This window comes from Phyllostomus hastatus, unplaced genomic scaffold (assembly GCF_019186645.2).
Source record: "Phyllostomus hastatus isolate PE091 unplaced genomic scaffold, TTU_PhHast_1.1 phas_scaffold_28, whole genome shotgun sequence".
Lineage (NCBI taxonomy): Eukaryota > Metazoa > Chordata > Mammalia > Chiroptera > Phyllostomidae > Phyllostomus > Phyllostomus hastatus.
Genome location: NW_025334022.1, coordinates 20,263,657 through 20,285,293, shown reverse-complemented (window position 1 = coordinate 20,285,293; position 21,637 = coordinate 20,263,657).

Below are 21,637 nucleotides of genomic sequence, written 5' to 3'. Positions count from 1 at the left end.
GGGGGAAAAAGAGTGATTATAATGCTTCTTACCAATGTAGCACCTTTTAATCAGAAAACTCAAAGGATTTAAATACCATCTGCCCGGGTAAAAGATGGTGGCAGTTCTCTGAAACAGTAAATCGGGGCACACAGAGGCAAAAACAGAGAGCCAAATTCTGTACCCTATGTGCAGATCCTTTGTTCTCCACTGACTGAGGTGAATTTTCCATTTGTAATAGGAATATGCACTGGGGATTCTGGGCAGATAAGGCAAAGGAAAGTCTATGAGAGAAGTGGGAAGGCACTAAGGAGAAAGTGTCAAGAAGTTTCACCAAGCTTTGCCTTGAACATAGCACAAGCTGGTGAGTGTGTGTGTGTGTGTGTGTGTGTGTGTGTGTGTGTGTGTTTGCACGTGTCCATTAGTATGAAATACTACTGATATGACCTAAAGGCTAAAATGGGAGATTATCTGACTATCTTGGACATAGAAGAGAGGAGATAAAGAGAGACTTATAATCCTCTTTACTTTAAAAAATGAGCTGAAAAGCAAATCTAGTATTATTTACCAAACTATTAAAGTCTTGTATCGAAGTTGTGTTTGCATGGTGCACTGCAAATAGGTGGTGACCATGGGAATAGAAAGAGAATAGGATTCGTAGGAATAGATAGATTATGGGGATAGCAAGGCGCACAGTTGTTGGTATTCAGAGGAAACCACCAACAATTTTCCCTGCCTGTTAGATGGTAGATGGTAGAGAAATTTCTAGCAACTTTGAGGGTTTAGAACATTAAAGGCATAAAATTTAAGGTAGAAGTTATTTTAGAAAATGTATTGTTGTTTACATGTTTGATTTGGAGGATTTATACTCATTGCCATGCATGGCTTTTCATGACATGTCTCCTTAGTGTCATCTTGTGTCATTCTTTGCCTCAGACTCTTAAGTTTCTGTGTCTTTTCCTATGTGTGTACATACATGTTGTTTCTTACTTCTGTGCCATTACTCATGCTATTTCTTCTTCCGGAAGTTCCTGCCCTCCTCATTTGGCTACCAACCACTCATCCTTTAAGACTCTGCTTAGGTGTCACCTCCTCCAGGTCTTTTCACAATGGTTCCACCTCTATTACTGCATACTAGGTTTACATGCCACTCCTCTGTAATCCTAGGCTACCCTACACATGTTTTACAGTGTGTGAAACTATCCATTTACGGTTCTCTGAACTGCACGTTCTCTGGGCTACACAACTGTTTTTGTTGTTGTTGTTGTTGTTGTTGTTGTTGTTGTTGTTAATCACTCCTATATTCCCAACACCTAGCACAAAACCTGACACAGAGCAGGCACTCAGTAAATGCTTATTAGAAGATTTGACTCAGATGGGTCATTGAATGACTTTGTGCTCAAAAAACAGAAAGGGTAAATGGTGTAGAATACATCAAGAGATCCCTACACCCTCCAAGAGATCATAAAGTACCAAAAGCATGTTTTCTCTTCCTTGGGGTCTGACTCATTAACTGAAAAACTATTGAGTTTGTGAATTTTTTATTTAGTTGGGGCTTGAAAAAAAGTATAGAAATTAAATAGGCACAAGACAGAGGAAACTATATAAACTCATTCACAATAAGCATGGTGCAGGAGAAAGTGAGAAGACTCTGTTAATTGTTGGAGTACTAAGAAATGTTTGGAGAAAGAAAGTGTGGCCATTCATGTGCTTTGAAATCCAGCCCTAAGCCATGGCCTGATAGGCAATACTAAAGTAATTGTTAACTTGGGGGTGATACATAGGATACTCTAGTTGTGGGAAAAAAACACCTCGAAATTAAAATTAATGAACATGTAACACTGAGTTGTGCAATGCTGGACTTTAAACTATGGGATATCTCAGAGACATTGAAATTAAGAACAATCTGACAGTAACCAGAGGGGATGGGGGAGAGGACAGTGGAGAGAAGGGTTTTCAGGAACTCCTATAAAGGACACATGGACAAAGCCAAGTTGGGGGGTGGATGCAAGGGAGGGAGGTGGGCATGGCTGGGATGTGGGAAAGTGGTGGGGGGAAAATGCAGACAACTGTAATTGAACAACAATAAAATAATTTAAAAATAAACTATGTGATATCTCTTTCAGGAAACACAGACCACAGCCATGAATCTGCTTAGCTTTAAAAAACAGTACTGACAGCAATTTAAAGATTTATTCATAATTGTGATTTTGTCCAGGAAAAAATTTTTTAAAAAATGGATCCAATAGTTATATTGCACATTCTTTTCCTTTCTCTCTAAGATTAAATTTATGTCATTATCCATGAAAATTCTTTCAATTTTATTTTTATTCACTAAGAATAAAGCAGACTCATTACCTAAAGCTTTCTTCTAGCTACTTGGATGTAAAACAGTTTACACAATATTTTTCTAGCCCTATACTGAAAAAAAAAAAAATTAAACTTCACCAGCTGAAAGTCTAAGTAAAGGAATTCCATCAGTATATCTACAGGAAAATGTGTTCATATATTTAAAAATCCTATCATAGTGCATATCTGTATATAAAATAAGCCTTTAAAGTTTATAGTTCCAGTCCTAGCTGGGTGGCTCAGTTGGTTGGAGCATCACCCTGTACACCAAAATGTTGCAGGTCCAATCCCTGGTCAGGGTGCAATATAGGAGGCAACTAAGTGATGTTTCTGTCTTGGTTAAAAGAAAGTTTATAGTTTCATATATTAACCACCTTATTGAAATATCAGACTTCACTATAGCCAAAACATTGATTAATTATTTCTTTAAAAGTTTTCTTCAATTCTGCATAGCAAGACTTACTTAGGAAGGCAATCACACAGGTTTTCTTGCTGGCAGCCAAGGAGGCAATGATTCTCTAGCTACATCAGCTAGTAGGACTGAGATTTGGACTCAGCTGATTCATAGTGAAGACAATCAATACTGGGTGTTCGGGATGAAGGCTGAAATTCAGTACTTAGAGCTTAGGAACAAAGACACATATTGTTCTCTGAGGTGTAACAAACACAATGCAGCTTCCCCTCCCCTTTTTTTCCTTTGGAATATCTTTAACCAAACCAGTCCTTTATATAAGAGATATCTAAATCACACTAGGCAATGGAGCTAATGTGGACTTTTTAAACAAACAAATTAAGAATTTTCTCTCCCATGACAGAGAGGGTCCTTCTTTAGTACATCAATATTCTTTCTTAGCACCTTGAAACTCTGATTATGTAGCCAATAGTGATACTCTTTAAATTTTAGTAAAAATGAATAAACATTTTACTTTGAACTAGGTATCTGATACTATTGTAATGATACATTAAAGGAGAAAAATGTTTAGTCTTCACCCTGGATATGTTGGTATTTCTCCTTTTAAAAGTATTGTTGTAAGGCATGCTTACTGTTTGCATTTATAACACTAAACAGTATCAGAAATATGTATTGTAGCTCTTAAACAACAGGCTCTTCAGTTATCCAGTGCCTAATCTTTTGTTTTTCCACCTAAGGAAATCATTCGCTTCATATTATGATCCACAGAATGATTGTTCTTGTTACATTTTTAAATAAAAGCAAGCATTTAAAAAAATTATTTCATGATGACACCTGAAATCCACCTACTAGAGTCCTTTGAGAAGATAAAATCAATTCAAGGATAATTATGTTAATACTGTTTATGTTCATGTGTAGAAATATTCAATATCTTATTCAAATTTATAAAGATCAAACTAGCAGTTGCCATTACTATATATCTTAGAAAACTGGAAAAAGAAGTGCTATGAACAAAACCAATCATGTGTATAAAGCAGTGATTTTTAACCTTTTCAATCTCATGACACACATAAACATTAAAATTCTGCAGCACACCAAAAAATATATTACATCTTTTGCCAATCTGACAAAAAATAGTTATAATTTTGATTCATTCACACCAGACTGCTATTGTTGTATTGGCTGTTGTCATTTTTTGTTTGACAATCTAAGGGAAAAGAGGTCAGTGCCCCTGCCTAAATAGTCAGGTTCTGCACGTTTTAAAAATTCTTGCAGCACACCAGTGTGCTTTGACAGGTTGCACACCAGTGTTGCAAATTGCTGGCACAAAGTATAGCATTTACTTTTTTGTTGCTTGGCTAATGTCTTTTAACATAAAAGTGATGTGCAATAGAATGTCTAATATGTGAATAATATAATAGATTCTTTCCTCCTTCACCATGTACAGTGATATTTTAACTTCTTTTCCTAGAGCTGACTCCTGAGGGGATAACCAAGGCCTCTTCTAACTATGCAATTTCTTGCATTGCTGAATTGATGTTGATAACTGATTTGTTTGTGTTTTATTACTGTCAGACAATACTGTCACTAACCAATAATGCTACTGCCTTTAACAATAACAACAACCACCACAACAGTAATAATATCAGTTACCCTTTGTTTGAGGAGCCAGGTACTTTAAGAATGTTTTCTTTTAAAAAAAATTTATTGATTTACTTTTAGAGAGAGGGGAAGGAGAGAGAAAGAGAGTGAGAGAAACATCAATGTGCAAGAGATACATTTATCAGTTGCCTCTCTCACGCCCCCAGCTGGGGACCTGGCTGGAAACCCAGGCATGTGCCCTGACTGGGAATCGAACCAGTGACCTTTTGGTTCACAGGCCAGTGCTCAATCAAGTGAGCCACACCAGCCAGGGCTGAATGTTATGTTCAATCATCACAACAACTCTATGAAATGGGTACTATTACTATTCCCATTTTTACAAATGGATAAACAGGCACAGAGAAGTTAAATAATTTGTCCAATCAGGCTGGAAAATGCAGGTGTGATACTAAAACCCAGTTCTGACGCAGCCCAAGCTTCTCCCAGTAATCATACTATGGAGCTTCTCCTTCCCACCTTAGCCATTGTTGATTATTCTATAACTTCTTTCCCTCCTCTCAGCATTCCTCCCATTTGTTGTTTACTTCTCCTTCCTTTCACCCATAGTATGCCTAACCCAGTCCTTCCTATAAAATTGTTTTCTCTTTCTTGGCAGTCTCCCTCCATCTATCCCTCCCTCTCAGTCAGTTTCTTCTTAAAATACAAACCAAGGGTAATTAGTGATCATCACTAGTCTGGAAAAATGACACCTTAACAACAGCCAGATATCCCACTTCTCCAAGTAGGAGATCACTTTTGAGATACTACTGAAGAGAGGAGGGAAGATTCAGTGTATAAGTCAATTGGATCAGTTCCATGGACTTCCTACAATCAGAGATCAGTTTATGAAACCAGTACCAAGACCTCTACCAATACCCATGGTCAGGAGGGCTTATAAATAAAGTGGAGTTCAGTTCTATAATCAGTATTCTTATAGTTATTAACATTAGTGGGACACAGCAACCAGTCACTAGTGATTAAGATTTTAGGCTTCCCATGACCTTGTGTTTTGGGGATACTATTGTTTCCAGGCTTAGGAGTGGTGATACACCTGTCTTGTAATTACACAAGACTAGCTAATGCCTCGGTGCGCATTTACTGACTTACTCATTTGTTTAGGTCTTTTGTGTCTAGAAATAATGAGGGCTATATAATTAAGACTTGCAAAGAAATATTATTTAAAAATGCAGGAAAAATTAAAACAAGCCTCTTGTATAATACTTTTCCATTAAATCACTTTACCAATTTGAGTTGCTCATTCCAATGAGGCATGCCAAGTAAAATAAATGCAAAACGTACTAGTCTCATTTTTCTAAATAACTAAGAGAAAAAGATACTGCTGTTTTATAACTTTAGGATGCAAAAAAAAGTCTGTGGAGCTAGAAAATAACAACATTTTCTGATATAGGAATAAATCCAATTGACTAGGATGCCCAGTTTATTGAACTGTGGTGGGTACACGTGTAAATTTTTTCTAATCACTGCCTTTAACCATGATGTGTTGAATCTTCATTTTATGACCCTTAAAAACACCTCAGGAGTAAAACTGTCACTATTTGCAGATGACATGATATTATATATACAAAACCATAAGGATTCCTCCTCCCCAAAATTGTCAGAACTAATAAACAAATTCAGTATGGTTGCAAGATACAAAATCAATATATGAAAATATATTGCATCTCTATACACCACAATAAGATATCACCTCCCATATGTTAGAATGGCTACTATCAAAAAGACAAGAAATAATAATTATTAACAAGAATGTGGAGAGAAGAGAACCTTTGTGCACTATTTGTGAGATTGTAAATTGGTACACCCACTATGGAAAGTAGTATAGAGGTTTCTCAAAAAATCAGAAATAGAACTACCAAACCACCCAGCAATTCCATTTCTGGATATTTGTTCAAACAAAATGAAAACACTAACTTGAAAGAATATACACACCCCTTATGTTTATTGTAGCATTATTTACAATAGCCAAGATATGGAAGCAACCAAAGTGTCCATTGATAAATGAAAGGATAATGAAGATGTGGTATACATATACAACTCAGCCATAAAAAAACGAGTGAAATCTTGTCATTTGCAAAAATGGAGATGAACCTTGAGGCTATTACACTAAGTGAAGTAAGTCAAACAGAGAAAGACAAATATCATATGATTTCACTTACATGTGAAATCTAAAAAAACAACAAAAATAAAATGCTCATAGATACAAAGTGCAGATTGGTGATTACCAAAGGGGGGTGGGGAGGATAGGTACAATGGGAGAAAGGGGTCAGAGGTGCAAACTTTGAGTTATAAAATGAATAGTCATTGGGAATGTAACTAACAGAATGGTGACCATAGTTAATAATATTTTATTGCATATTTGAAAGTGGCTAAGAGAGTAGATCTTAAGTTCTCATGACAAAGAAAAATGTAACTGTACAGTGACAGATTTTAACTAAAATTATTGTGGTGATCATTTCACAATATACACAAATATCAGATAATTATGTTGTATGCCTGAAACTAATATAATGTTATATGTCAATTATACCTCAGATTTTTAAAAAAGTAAAAAACACATGAGGAAAACAAAACACCACCTCAGGTATATTCCATAGCTTTTTGGTCACTTTTAGGTATTAAAACATCTACCCTAGTCCAACCTATTTTAAAACTTCAAATAATTTCCAGTTTACTGTTCATCTTCTCTCTCCCTCCACTAACAGCCAGACATCAGCTCAAGGGACTTGGAGTGGTAAAGAAATACAACTTTCTCCTTCATTTCTCCCCTCTCAGAGTTCCTTTCTCCTCTGCTGGGTTGCAAATGGGAAGAGCTCCTGGTCCAACCTACATTCCACCTACATTCCGTGACTATGAATGACTGGTCATCAATGCCTTCTACAAGGCAGGTGTCCATGTCATGAGTGTATATGAGGTCATCTGGAATGGTATGTGTGTACGGCTCTTCTCACTATTCTCTGACACCCAGTTGCAACCTCTTCCAAGCTGGCCTCTAATATAACTCGGAACCTCTAGCTGCTAGGAACACCTTCTTCACGTGGAAGCCCTTGGGCAGCATACTGGCAAGATGACTTGAGCCTGGCTACCTTTGGTGGCATCTATTTGACCAGTGGGAAACACACATGCTTTCTTTGACAAATTGGTAATTCAGGCTGCTCCACTGACATCTCCTTTCTTTGTCCTAACATCTCTCTCCTATTAAGTTTTCCTACTGCTCAAAAGTCATGATGACAAAGCAGATGGTCCACTAGATAAGCAGAGGTCAAAACAAAAAATGTCATGACAGTGTCCTCTTTTGCCTAGTCCTGCAATTTCTGACAAGTAGTTATCTCACAGTCTTGTCCACCCTTACCAGTGTTTGAGCATTCCTCCTCTTCTACTTTAAGAAAAAGAAGAAAACTATAACACTTCACACTTACAACATTTTCACCTTCACACATATAACTGTTTTACATGTAACTTCTCATATGATCCTCCTGACAACACTATGAAATAAGTAGCAAATACATCATTTTGGGGAAACTGATTCCCAGGCCCAGTCCCTTTGCTAGAGCCCCACTAGAACACTGACTTCAGGAGTTCTGCCTATGCTTGCAGCTAGACTGACATAAAAAACCTTTGGTATCTCTGTAATGAAATCTTCTTGGGAAGGTATAAAACAAAGAAGCCTTATTTAGAATCTCATCTTAAAATAATTAAAGCAAGGTTCTGGTAAAGAAGGGCTACTTGGCACATATGCTACACTAGGTGCTGTGGGGAAGCTACATATAAGGAGCTTTCAGTCTTAGGAGGGTATTAGAAAGTTGTATAAGGCAGTGAATAATCAAGTACTACACTGTGAGTACAGAGTTAAGTGCTCAGATTACTGGAATGGCTGAGGAGAATTTCACATGGGACTTAGAATAAGTCTTGATGAGAACGATTAGGGCTTATGGGTCAGGGTAACTGTAGTCAGGCAAGAATGAGCAGAAAGCAGCATAATACAGGTCTGACTAGAGCAAAAGATTTTGTGTTGAGAAGGAGATGTAGAGGAAATAGTTGACTCATTGCAATGGAATTACCAGAATCATGGAGGAGGGACCCTGTCTTGTTCACCAGTGTATGCCCAGTGTCTGAAAGGAGGCCTGGAGCACAGTAAGCTCAGTAAATATTTATTGTCCGCTGAGCCTGATAATAGAGATGCTTGAGTCTATACTTCACTCTGTAGGTCAGAGGGAGCCTTCAGAGTTATCAGCAAGAACAGAATCACTTGAGGATTCTCCAAAGTGCCTTTAAAATTATTTCAAATTTTATTTTGTATCCAGTTCATCCTAGATCCTAATTCTACCTAAGGATATCTCAAAGTAGATAAGGGCAAAAAAGAGCAGTCAGCGTCCACAAAATATGGCTGAGGAATGACTAAAATAACATTCATTTTTATTTCTTTGGTTTTCACCAGAATCAAATTTATTACAATATTTGTGTTGTTTCTTATGGTTTGAAAATCCACATTCATATTCATTTGCATAGTTGAGATGACTGCAAATTGGTACAAATTTCTGGAGGGCAATTTGACAACAAGTATTAAAAATTTGAAGACTAGTCATACCCTTTGACCTAGTACTCCTTAATTCTAGAATGTAGCTTCAAGAAACAAAGATGTGAACAAAAACTTAGCATTGTTGAAAAAACAGATAGCACGCTGAATAAACATTTTGTGAATGTTTAAGTACATTTTATAGTATTCAAACAAAAAAAATTTGTTGTAGCATAATAACATACAAAAATGTAAACAGTTACAAAATAGATTAGAAAAAGTCTGGAAGAAATTATGCTAAAATATTTGGGGGCTTCTTCAGGTGTTAAGATTATTAATAATTTATATTTCTAATTATCATGTATATCTTTTACAATTAGAGAAAAACTACACTTACTGAGTTTAGTTTTTATATCTGTCTTTGATCTTATCTTCTCATCCCTTCTGCAAAGGCAAAAATGAAAGGAGACAGAGAAATGGAAATGACAATAAATTCAAAACAACTGAGGAACATACCAGTAGGTATTTATAGCTTATGTCAAAGTATCCTAAGCCCATTCCCAGAGTGATCCTGCAAATTTCTCCCTTATCTTAATACTCTTGCCCCAATGTGGCTATCCATGCAAACAACAACAGGAAAAAAATGAAGAATGGCCCTGGCTGACATGGCTCAGTGGGTTGGAGCATTGTCCCATAAACTGAGTGTTTGTGGGTTTGATTCATGGTCAGGACACATACCTACATTGTGGGTTTGGTTCCCATCCCCACCCCCTGTCGGGGCCTGCAGGAGGCAAACACTCTCTCTCACTCTCTCTCTCTCTCTCTCTCTCTCTCTCTCTCTCTTTCTTTCTTTCTCTCTCTCTCTTCCTCCCTCTGCCTCTCTCTAAAATCAATGGCCATGTCCTCAGGTTGAAGAATAAAAAATTGAAGAATGGTCATACCCTGCAATTCAGATGGTTTTCCACTTTCTAATGTCACAGGGAGGAAAGAGAGTGGTATAGGTAACTCTTAACCTGGCAATCTTTTTGAATTCTAGTCTAAATCTCTTTTTTTCTGCTTCCTGCCTTTAAAGTTGGTTTCAACTTTGCAGAAATGGGGACTATTAAGAAATAGGACAATTAACCTCAAACAGGCAGTTCCCTGCTGGCTAACTTTTTGCTGACATCATTCAAGGTTATGCCTGGGTAGCAGAAGGGAGGGTGATTCCTTTCTGAACTCCATGCCCTATGGCCCACAGTATTTCTTCTTTCCTTTTCCCTTGCTGCCCTCCTCTGCACCATGCCCACTGCTTACATGTGCTCAGTCAGCCAGATGGAGTGCAAAACTACTTACAGTGTGGCAATTTCAGGGAATAAACTATACACTGATTAGGTAAATTACAGGTAGGCAGGCTTATTATTTAAATTAGCTAGACACAGCTTACTTGTTAATTAGGCCTTTAAAAAGGCTGTCGCTCTGGATTTTTTCCAAGGTTGGCTAGCTCACTACTTTGGCTCTCTGCTTTCCTGGCAGAACAGCCAGCCCAACACTCAGAACTAAAGTAAAATTGCAGCTTCTTTCAGTACTCCAAAACTATATACCTTATACTATTTGTTTTACATACTGATTATAAAAGTAATACTTACTGCTTTAAAAAATCACAAAATAATGAAAGTACAAAGTAAAAACAAAAGTCCTACATAATACCTCCATGCACATACAACCACTGTTTTGGGTACATTTGATTTATATATATAATGTATCTCTACATATGTGTGTATGTATAAACAAAATAAAATCAGTTTAATGTGAAATAAGTTTTATACTCCATTTTTTGCACTTTATATTATATTTGCACATTTTCTTATGACAACATCTTTTTTTAAAGATTTTATTTATTTTTAGAGAGGGAACGGAAGGAAAGAGAGAGAGAGAGAGAGAGAAACATCAATGTGTGGTTGCTGGGGGCTGTGGCCTGCAACCCAGGCATGTGCGATGAGAATTGAACCTGCGATGCTTTGGTTTGCAGCCTGAGCTCAATCCACTGAGCTATGCCAGCCAGGGCTTATGACAACATCTTTTAAAGTGACTTCATGGCATCTTATCACAAGGATATGACAATATTTTTGGTGATACATAGTTTTTCAAGTTTATATTGTTATAAAAATATTTAGATAAACACCTTTGTCTATTAATTGTTAAGGGTTGTTTAGTCAGGACACATAGTTAGAATTGTGATTAGAAATAAAAAGAAATAATTATTTTCACCTCAAAATATTTCTAAATTATCATCCTAAACTCTACCAATTCACATCATCCCCAGAAGTATATCAGAGAACAATGGAAATTTTTCATATGTGACAACTATGGGCCAATATTGTCATGTATGGTTTAGAAACTCTGACCCAATCCCAGATAAATAAAAATCTTTCCCATTTATTTGCATCCCACATTTACTGCAATTTGCTACCTATAATCAGAAATATTCTTTATAGATTACTATGGACATTTTTTGAAAACTACTTTTTGATATAACCATGAAGTAAAACAAGTGGTTTTGTTATGTGATCAACTTCTTAGTTAAATTTCTCTATAAATTCCACTTATACCCTAAAACTTACCAGAATACAATAAAAATTACAGCACAAATGTCCATGTGAAAATCTTTACTAGCTGCTAGTGTGATTTCATATGGCCAAACATGTCATAAAAATGTGAATATATCATCATGTTGAGGTATGGTCCCTCTACTTCCAATTTGCTGAGTGTTTTATCATAAATGGGTGCTATACCTTATTAAAAAGGTGATATATGAGAAACCTATAGCCACTGTCATACTCAATGGGCAAAAATTAAAGCTTTCCCACTAAGAACAGGAATAAGACAAGTGTGTCTGCTCTCACCACACTTATTCAAAATAGTACTGGAAGTCCTAGCAACAGTGATCAGACAAGAAAAAGAAATAAAAGGCATCCAAATTGGAAAGAAGGAAGTAAAACTGTCACTGTGAGCAGATGAAATGATACTGTACATAGAAAACCCCACAGACTCCACCAAAAAAAAAAAACGCAATCTAAGTGAATTTGACAAAACAGTGGCACACAAAGTCAATATTCAGAAATTGAAGGCATTTTTGTATACCAACAATGAAACATCAGAAACAGAAATCAGGAAAAAGATCCCATTTGCTATAGCAACAAGAAAAATAAAGTACCTAGGAATAAACCTAACCAAGGATGGAAAACACCTGTACTCAGAAAACTACATAATAGTGAAGAAAGAAATTAAAGAAGACACAAATAAATGTAAGCATATACCGTGTTCATGGATTGGAAGAATTAACTTCATCAAAATGTCCATACTACCCAAGGCAATTTATAGATTCAATGCAATCCCTATTAAAATACCAATGACATATTGCACAGATATACAACAAATATTTCAAAAATTTATATGGATTCATAAATGATACCAAATAGCCACAGCAATTTTGAGAAAGAAGAACAAAGAGGGATGACAATACTTAATATCAAATTTTATTACAAGGTCACGGTAATGAAAACAATCTGGTATTGGCATAAGAACAAGCACATAGATCAATGGAGCAAAATAGAGAGCCCAGAAATAAGCCCAGCACTCTATGGTCAATTAATATTTAACAAAGAGGGCAGAAGAAGCATAAAATGGAGTAAAAATAGCCTCGTCAACAAATGGTGTTGGGAGATCTAGATAGCTACACGCAAAAAGGAACTCGACCACCAACATGCACCATACACAAAAATAACTCAAAGTGGATAAAAGACTTAAATATAAGTTACAACATCATAAAGTCCTAGAGGAGAACATAGGCAGGAAATTCTCAGATATTCCATGCTGCAATATGTTCACCAATATGTCCCCTAGAGCAAGGGACATAAAGGAAAGAATAAACAAATGGGACTTCATCAAAATAAAAAGCTTCTGCATGGCTAAAGAAAATATCAGCAAAATGAAAAGGTAAGCAACCATATGGGAAGATACATTTGCAAATGATAATTCAGACAAGGGTTTGATCTCCAAAATATATACAGAACTCACACGATTCCACTCCAGGAAGAAAAACAACCCAATTAAAAATAGGGCAAAGGACCTGACCAGGCACTTCTCCAAGGAAGGCATACAGAGGGCCCAGAGACATATGAGATGATTCTCAGCATCACTAGCCATCAGAGAGTTGCAAATTAAAACCACAATGAAATACCACTTTACACTGGTCAGATTGGCCATCATAACCAAATCAACAAACAACAAGCGCTGGTGAAGTTGTGGAGAAAAGGAAACCCTAGTACACTGTTGGTGGGAATATAGACTGGTGCAGCCACTGTGGAAAATGGAATTTCCACAGAAAACTAAAAATGGAACTGTCTTTTGACCTGATGGGATTATACCTTAAGAATCCTGAAACACTAATTCAAAAGAACCTATGCAACTCAATGTTCCTAACAGCACCATTTACAATATCCAAGTGCTAGAAGCAGCCTACATGCCCATCAGTAATGAGTGGATCAAAAAACTATGGTACATTTACACAATGGAATTCTACATAGTAGAAAGAAGGAAGGAGCTCCTAACCTTTGTGACACCATGGATGGACCTGGAGAGAATTATGTTAAGTGAAGTAAGCCAGACAGTGAAAGACAAATACCATATGATCTCACCTATAAGTGGAACTTAATCAACAAAACAAACAAGGAAGCAAAATATAACCAGAGACATTGAAATAAAGAACAAACTGACAGTAACAAGAGAGGAAGGAGTAGGGAAATAATGAGAGAAAGAAGGGAAAGGGTCATCAAAGAACGCGTGTAAAGGAACCAAGGACAAAGCCAAAGGGGAGTAGGATTGATGATGGGAGGTAGGGATGGGTGGAGCAGGGGAAAGTGGTGGTTTTGTTCGAACACAGTTATTTTATTTTTGTTTGAACAAAAATAAAACAAATGATAAAAACAATAAATAAATAAATGACTATGAAAAAAAGAAATATTTGATCTAGATGTGTGAAATATGCCATTAGCATTTAAATGGGAATTGCATTGAATCTATAGATTGTTTTCGGTAGTATAGACATTTTGATCATGTTAATTCTTCTAATTCATGAACACATATATGCTTCCATTTATTTGTATCTTCCTAAATTTATTTCCTCAGTGTTCTATAGTTTTCTGAGTACAGGCCTTTACCACCTTGGTTAAATTTATTCTTATGTACTTTATTTTTCTTGTTTCTATAGTAAATGGGATTTTTCCCCTTCATTTCTCTGTCTGACATTTCATTGTTGGTGTACAAAATGCTATCAATTTATGAATATTGACTTTGTGTCCCACTGGTTTGCCAAACTCATTTAGTAGGTTGAGTATTTTTTTGGTGGAGAATATAGGGTATTGTATGTACACTCACATGTCATCTGTGAATAATAACAGTTTTACTTCCTTCTTTCCAATTTTGATGTGTTTTATTTCTTTTTCTTGTCTGATCGCTGTGGTTAAAACTTCCAGTACTATGTCGAATGAGAGTGGTGAGTGCAGACACACCATCTTGTTCCTAATACTAAGGGTAAATTTTTTAGTTTTTGCTTGTTGAGTATAATGTTGGCTGTAAGTTTCTTGTATATTCTTTTTATTATGTTGAGGAGTGCTCCCTCTATTCCCACTTTGCTGAGTGTTTTAATCATAAATGGGTGCTGTACCTTATCAAATGCTTTTTCTGCATCTATTGATATGATCATGTGGTTTTTGCCTTTGCTTTTGTTTATGTGATGTATTACATTTACTGATTTGTGAATATTGTACCATCCTTGCATCCCAGGAATGAATCCCACTTGGTCATGGTGTATGATCTTTTTAATGTACTGTTGGATCTCGTTTGCCAATATTTTGTTGAGGAATTTAGCATCTATGTTCATCAGCAATATTGGCCTGTAGTTTTCTCTTTTTGTTGTGTCTTTATCTGGTTTTGAAATTAGGATAACACTGGCCTTATAAAAATAGTTTGAGAGTCTTCTCTCTTCTTAATACTTTGATGTGTGTATTTTTTAATACTTTTTTTAATACTTTGAGGTGTGTAGGAGTTAGATATTCCCTAAATATTAGCTAAAATTCTCCTGTGAAGCCATCTGGTCCAGGGCTTTTGTGTACCAGGAGTTTTCTAATTACTGTTTCAATTTCACCAATTGTTGTCAGTCTTTTCAGGCTTTCTGCTTCTTCTTGATTCAGTATTGGAAGATTATATGTTTCTAGAAATTGTCTATTTCACCCAGGCTGCCAAATTTGTTCACATAAAGTTGTTCACAGTAATTTCTTATAATCCTTTGTATTTCTGTGATGCTGGTGTAATTTCTCCTCTTTTGCTTCTGATTTTCTTTATTTGGGTCCTCTGTTTTTCTTGATGAATCTTGTTAAAGGTTTGTTGATTTTGTTTATATTTTCAAAGAACCAGCTCCTGGATTTATTGATCCTTTGTTCTTTTAGTCTCTATGTCATTTAATTCTGCTCTGATCATGGTTATTTCCTTCCTTCGACTTTTTCTGGGCATTGTTTGTTGTTGTTCCTCCAGTTCTTTTAGATATAGGGTTACGTTGTTTATTTGTCAGTTTTCTTTAGATAGGCCTGTATTGCTATGAACTTCCTCTCACTACTGCCTTTGCTATGTCCCATAGGTTTTAGGTTGTTGTGTGTTCATTTTCATTTGTTTCCAGAAATTTTTTTATTTCTTCCTGATCTCATTGTTGACCCATTCATTGTTTAGTCTCCATGTATTTGAATGCTTTTGGTTTTCTCCTTGAGGTTGGTTTCTAGTTTCAAGACATCGTGATTTTAGAAGAAAGTTGATATGATTTTAATTTTCTTGAAATTGTTGAGACTTGTTTTGTGTCCTACCATGTGGTCTATTTTTGAAAATGTTCCATGTACATTTGAAAAGAATGTATATTTTCCTTCTTTGGGGTAAAAGTTTCTGTATATATCAATTAAGCTCATTTGTTCTAGAGTGTTGATCAGTGCCACAATAGACTTCTGATTCTTTGCTTGGAAGATCTATCCATTGTTGACAGTGGGGTGCTAAAGTCCCCTATGATGACTGTGTTGCTGTTTATACCTTTCATAAAGTCTTCCAAGCTTATCTTTATATATTTACTGTATTTTGCCATGTATAATGTGCTCCTACATTTTTAGCCCAAATTTTCAGGGGAAAAAAACTTTCATTTTAATTTTTAATTCATTTTTTATTTATTTAAGTTTGTAAACAAAATCTATTATTGTATTCCAGGGTACTTTTTGCATAGAGATATCATTATTGATTTCTAGAGTTACACTTTTAATGCATAAGCATAAATAAAAGAATTTAAAACATTTATTTTTAAAATTATTTTATTGTTGCTCAAATACAGTTGTCTGCATTTCCTCCCCATCACTCCCCTCCCACCCCAGCCAAACCCACCTCCCTCCTCCCTTGCTTCCACACTCCCCCTTGGTTTTGTCCTTGTATTCTTTATAGTAGTTCCTGAAAACCCTTCCCCCCACTGTCCCCTCCCACCTCCCCTCTGGTTATTGTCAGATTGTTCTTACTTTCAGTGTCTCTAGTTATATCATGCTTGCCCTTTTCTTTTGTTGCTAATGTTCCAGTTAAAGGTGAGATCATATGGTATTTGTCCCTTACTGCCTAGTTTATTTCACTTAGCATAATGCTCTCTAGTTCCATCCTGCTGTTGCAAAGGGTAGGAGCTCCTTTCTCTCTCCTGTGTAGTATTCCATTGTATAAATGTACCATGGTTTTATGATCCACTCATTTACTGATGGGCACTTAGGCTGCTTCCAGCACTTGGCTATTGTAAATTGTGCTGCTGTGAACATTGGGGTGCATAGGTTCTTTTGAATTGGTGTTTCAGGGTTCTTAGGATATAATCCCAGCAGTGGAATTGTTGGGTCAAAAGGCAGTTCCACCTTTAGTTTTCTGAGGAAATTCCATATTGTTTTCCACAGTGGCTGCACCAGTCTGCATTCCTACCAACAGTGCACTAGGGTTCCCTTTTCTCCACATCTTCTCCAACACTTATTTGTTGATTTGCTTATGATGGCCATTCTGATGGGTGTGAAGTGGTATCTCATTGTGGTTTTAATTTGCATCTCTGTGATAGCCAGTGATGCTGAGCATATGTTTCATATGTTTCTGGGCCCCCTGTATGTGCTCCTTGGAGAAGTGTCTGTTCAAGTCTTTTGCCCATTTTTTAATTGGGGTTTTTGTCTTCCTGGAGTGGACTCATGTGAGTTCTTTATATATTTTGGAGATCAAACCCTTGTCCAAAGTATCATTAGCAAATATGTTTTCCCATATAGTTTGTTCTCTTTTCATTTTAATGCTGCTTTATTTAGTCATGCAGGAGCTTTTTAATTTGATGAGGTCTCATTTGTTTATTCTTTCCTTCATGTCTCTTGCTTTAGGGGACATATCTGTGAAGATGTTGCTGTGTGGAATGTCTGAGAATTTCCTGCCAATGTTTTTCTCTAGGATTTTTATGGTGTCATGACTTATATTTAAGTCTTTTATCCACCTTGAATTTATTTTTGTGTATGATGTACACTGGTGATCGAGTTTCCTTTTTTTTTGCTTGTAGCTGTCCAGCTATCCCAACACCATTTGTTGAAGAGGTTATTTTTACTCCATTTTATGTTTCTGCCCCCTTTGTCAAATATTAATTGACCATACAGACTTGGGATTATTTCTGAGCTCTGTGTTCTGTTCCGTCTGTCTATGTGTCTGTTCTTATGCCAGTACCAGTCTGTTTTGATTAGAGTGGCCTTGTAATACAATTTGATATCAAGTATTGTAATCCCTCCTACTTTGTTCTTCTTTCTCAAAATTGCTGCAGCTATTCAGGGTCATTTATGGTTCCATATAAATTTCTGAAATGTTTGTTCTACATCTGTGAAATATGTCATTGGCACTTTAGTAGGGATAGCATTGAATCTATAAATTGCTTTGGGTAGTATGGACATTTTGATGATGTTAATTCTTCCAATCCATGAGCATGGATTATGCTTCCATTTGTTTGTGACTTCCTTAATTTTAATTTTTTCTTCAGTGTTAGGTAGTTTTCTGAGTACAGGTCTTTTACATCCTTGGTTAGGTTTATTCCTAGGTACTTTGTTTTCCTTGTTGATATATCAGATGGGATTTTTTTTTCCTGATTTCTGTTTCTAGTGTTTCATTGTTGGTATAAAAAAATGCCTTTGACTTCTGAATATTGAGTTTGCATCCCAATGTTTTGCCAAATTCACTTATTAGGTCGAGTAGTTTTTTGGTGGAGTCTATAGGATTTTGTATGCACACTATCATGTCATCTTAAAAAAACTATAAAAATACAGAATTAATACTATCCATATATAATGTGTATCCTTATTTTTCCCTAAAAATTTGAGCAAAAAATGAGCATTATACATGGCAAAATATGGTAAGTACTCCTATGTTGGGTGCATATAGGTTTACAAGAGTTATAATCTGCTGTTAGATTATTCCTTTAAGTATTATGTAGTGATATTCTTCATCCCTTTTTGTGGCTTTTGTTTTAAGTCTATTTTGTCTGATATAAGTATTGCTACCCCAGCTTTCTTTTCATGTTCATTTTCTTGGAGTATTTTTTATGCAATCCTTCACTTTCAACCTGTGTAGATCTTTTGTTCTGAGGTGGGCCTCTTGTAGAAAGCATATATGTAGGTCATGTTTTCTTATCTATTCAGCTACACTATGTCTTTTCATTGGAGCATTTAATCCAATTATTTAAGGTTATTATTGATAGGTACTTATTCATTGCCATTTAACCATTTCTCTCTCATTCATTCTCTCTCTTTCTTCTGTTTTTTATAGCAGTCCCCTTAGCATCTGTTGCCACATTGGCTTAGTGGAGATGTACTTTCTTAGTCTTCTTTTGTCTGGGAAGCACTTTATTCACATGCCATTTTAAACGAGAGCCTTGCAGAATAGTGTAGTCTTGGTTGTAGGTCCTTGCTTTTCGTTACCTGAAATATTTCAAGCCAAACCCTTCTGGCTTGTAATGTTTCTATTGAGAAATCAGTTGATAGCTTTATTGGAGTTCCCTTGTATGTTACTAGCTGTTTCTCCCTTGCTACATTTAAGATTCTTTCTTTGTCTTTAATATTTGCCATTATAATTAGGATGTATCTTGGATTAGACCTCTTTGGGTTCATCTTGATTGGGACCATCTGTGCTTCCTGAACTCTCATGACTTTTCCCCTCACCAGGTTAGGGGAGTTTTCTGTCATTATTTTTTCAAGCAGGTTTTCTATTCCTTGCTCCTTTTCTTCTTCTGATATTCCTATAATGTGAATGTTGTTACATTCCCCATTATCCTGAAGCTCCCTTAAACTACCCTTGGTCTTTTTTAGCTTTTGTTTATTTTGTTGCTCTACTGGGTATTTCTTTCCACCTTGGGATTTCCCACAGAGGGGAGCAATCTGTGTGAGAGTGTCAGCTCTCTCCTGCTTGGTATTGACAGCAGCTCAATGTGAGATGAGGCCAGACAGGGCCTGAGTCCCCCTTATGGCACTGATTTCCAATCTACCTGCTTTGCTAGCTTTAGTGGAGTAGGGTCCTAGGAACCAGTGTATTTTGTCTGCCTGAGAGAAGTTCAGAGTGGTCCCTTTAGGTGTTTCTCTTTCTGTCTTTCTCTTGTGTAAATACACCCTGCAGGGTTCTTGAGCCTGACCTGCCTGTTTTGCAGAGCTTCCTGATGGAGGCGTTTTTGATCCTGCAGGAGGTGGGGGCATGATGCAATCTTCTCTTCCCCAAGGTTCAGTCACCACCAGGGAAGGGGGCTCTGTCCAGCTTTAAATAAACTCAGGTGTTCATCTCTTGTTCTTCCAGTTCCCAGCCCACTGCCCTTGCAGCAGACAGAGTCCTGCACTCTCCACTCTGTGCAGCCTCTGTCCTTCTAGATGCACTAGGCTGAAGCTGAGAAATCCCCTCACTTTGCACTTTCTGATCAGTCTGCTTAGTTGCACTCAGTGGGAGCAAACTGTGCCCTCAGTCCTTTCCCCTTCCTGACAGGGCAGCTACACATGGGGCCCAGGCCCAGCACACCTCAGCTCCCCTTTTAAAAAGTCTCTTTGGGCACTCCCACTGCAACACTGAGTCACTGTCCTGCTGTCCATAAATGCCACCTCTCCAAAAAGTCAAGAATCTCTCACAGTCACAGCTGTGCACAGCTACCCTCCTCCACCTGACTCAGGTGCAGATGGAATCCCCGCCCCCTCTCTGGCTCTCTCCTGGTTGGCATTTGTCACTTTTTCTATGGGTGTGCTGCTTGTTGTGTGTGTGTGTGTGTGTGTGTGTGTGTGTGTGTGTGTGTGTGTAGTCTGGATCCCCAACTTTGTGTATACAATTTGTTCCCAGCCCGGGTCTGGGGGTTCCCTGCCTGGGGAGGGGAGGAAGCCACAAAGCTGTGATCTCTGATGAAACTCTCCATGGCTGAGGAAGCACACATGGGATATTTCCCCTTCAGCCTATAAAATCTCCTTACCATTCATTTTGAAGCATCTTCTGTACTCTTTGGCTTCCAAACTTCATATCAGCTAAGATTCCATTGAATGTTCAGTTTATTTTTCAGATCAGCCAAGTGTCCAAGTTGGATGCAAGAGCAAGTGGACTCAGCTTCCACCTACTTGGCTGCCATCTTCATTCCCCCATAATCTCATTTAATCTTCACAAGGGTCCTTTTTTAAAATTATTTATTTTTGCCCTGGCTGGTGTAGCTCAGTGGATTGAGCGCGGGCTGTGAACCAAAATGTCGCAGGTTCGATTCCTAGTCAGGGTACATGCCTGGGTTGCAGGCCATGACCCCCAGCAACCACACATTGATGTTTCTTTCTTTCTCTCTCTCTCTCTCTCTCTCTATCTATCTATCTATCTATCTATCTATCTATCTATCTCTATCTCATTGATGTTTCTCTCTCTCTCTATCTCCTTCCCTTCCCTCTCTAAAAATAAAATAAATTTTTAAAAAATCTTTAAAAATTATTTATTTTTAGAGAGAGGGGGAGGGAGGGAGAAAGAGAGGGAAACATCAATGTATGGTTGCCTCTCACATACCCCCTACTGGGGACCTGGCCTGCAACCCAGGCAAGTGCCCTGACTGGGAATCAAATCTGCGACTCTTTGGTTTGCAGGCCAGCACTCAGTCCACTGAGACACACCAGCTAAGGCTAACCTTCACTAGGGTCTTAAGTGAAATTCTCAGTATGCTGTTTCACTGGTGGAGAAACTGAGGCACAGAAACTAAGTAGCTCCAGTCTATCCAAGAGAAAATGGCAGAGCCACAAGTAAGACCCAGGTCTATCTGATAGCACAGCAAGAACTCTTTGCAAGTTTTCTGGTCAAGATGATGGAGTAGGTAAATGTAGTACTCCAACCATCCCACTAACACTTCAAAATTAAAGCTAAACTACAGAATAACCATTATTAAGAACTGCCCAAAATTTCACTGAATGGAAGTCTTACAACTGGGAATTTAAAGAAGAAGCCACATGGAGACAGGTAGGAGGAGAAGAGATGAAGAAAGAGCTGGTTCGACACACAAATGTGGCAGTTCAAAATTGGGAGGCATATCTCAGCTGCAGAGGTACCCCTGTGGAGTGAGGGGTCCCAGCCCCATACCAGGACCCCAAGCCCATGTTTCCAGAGCCAGTAAGAGAAGT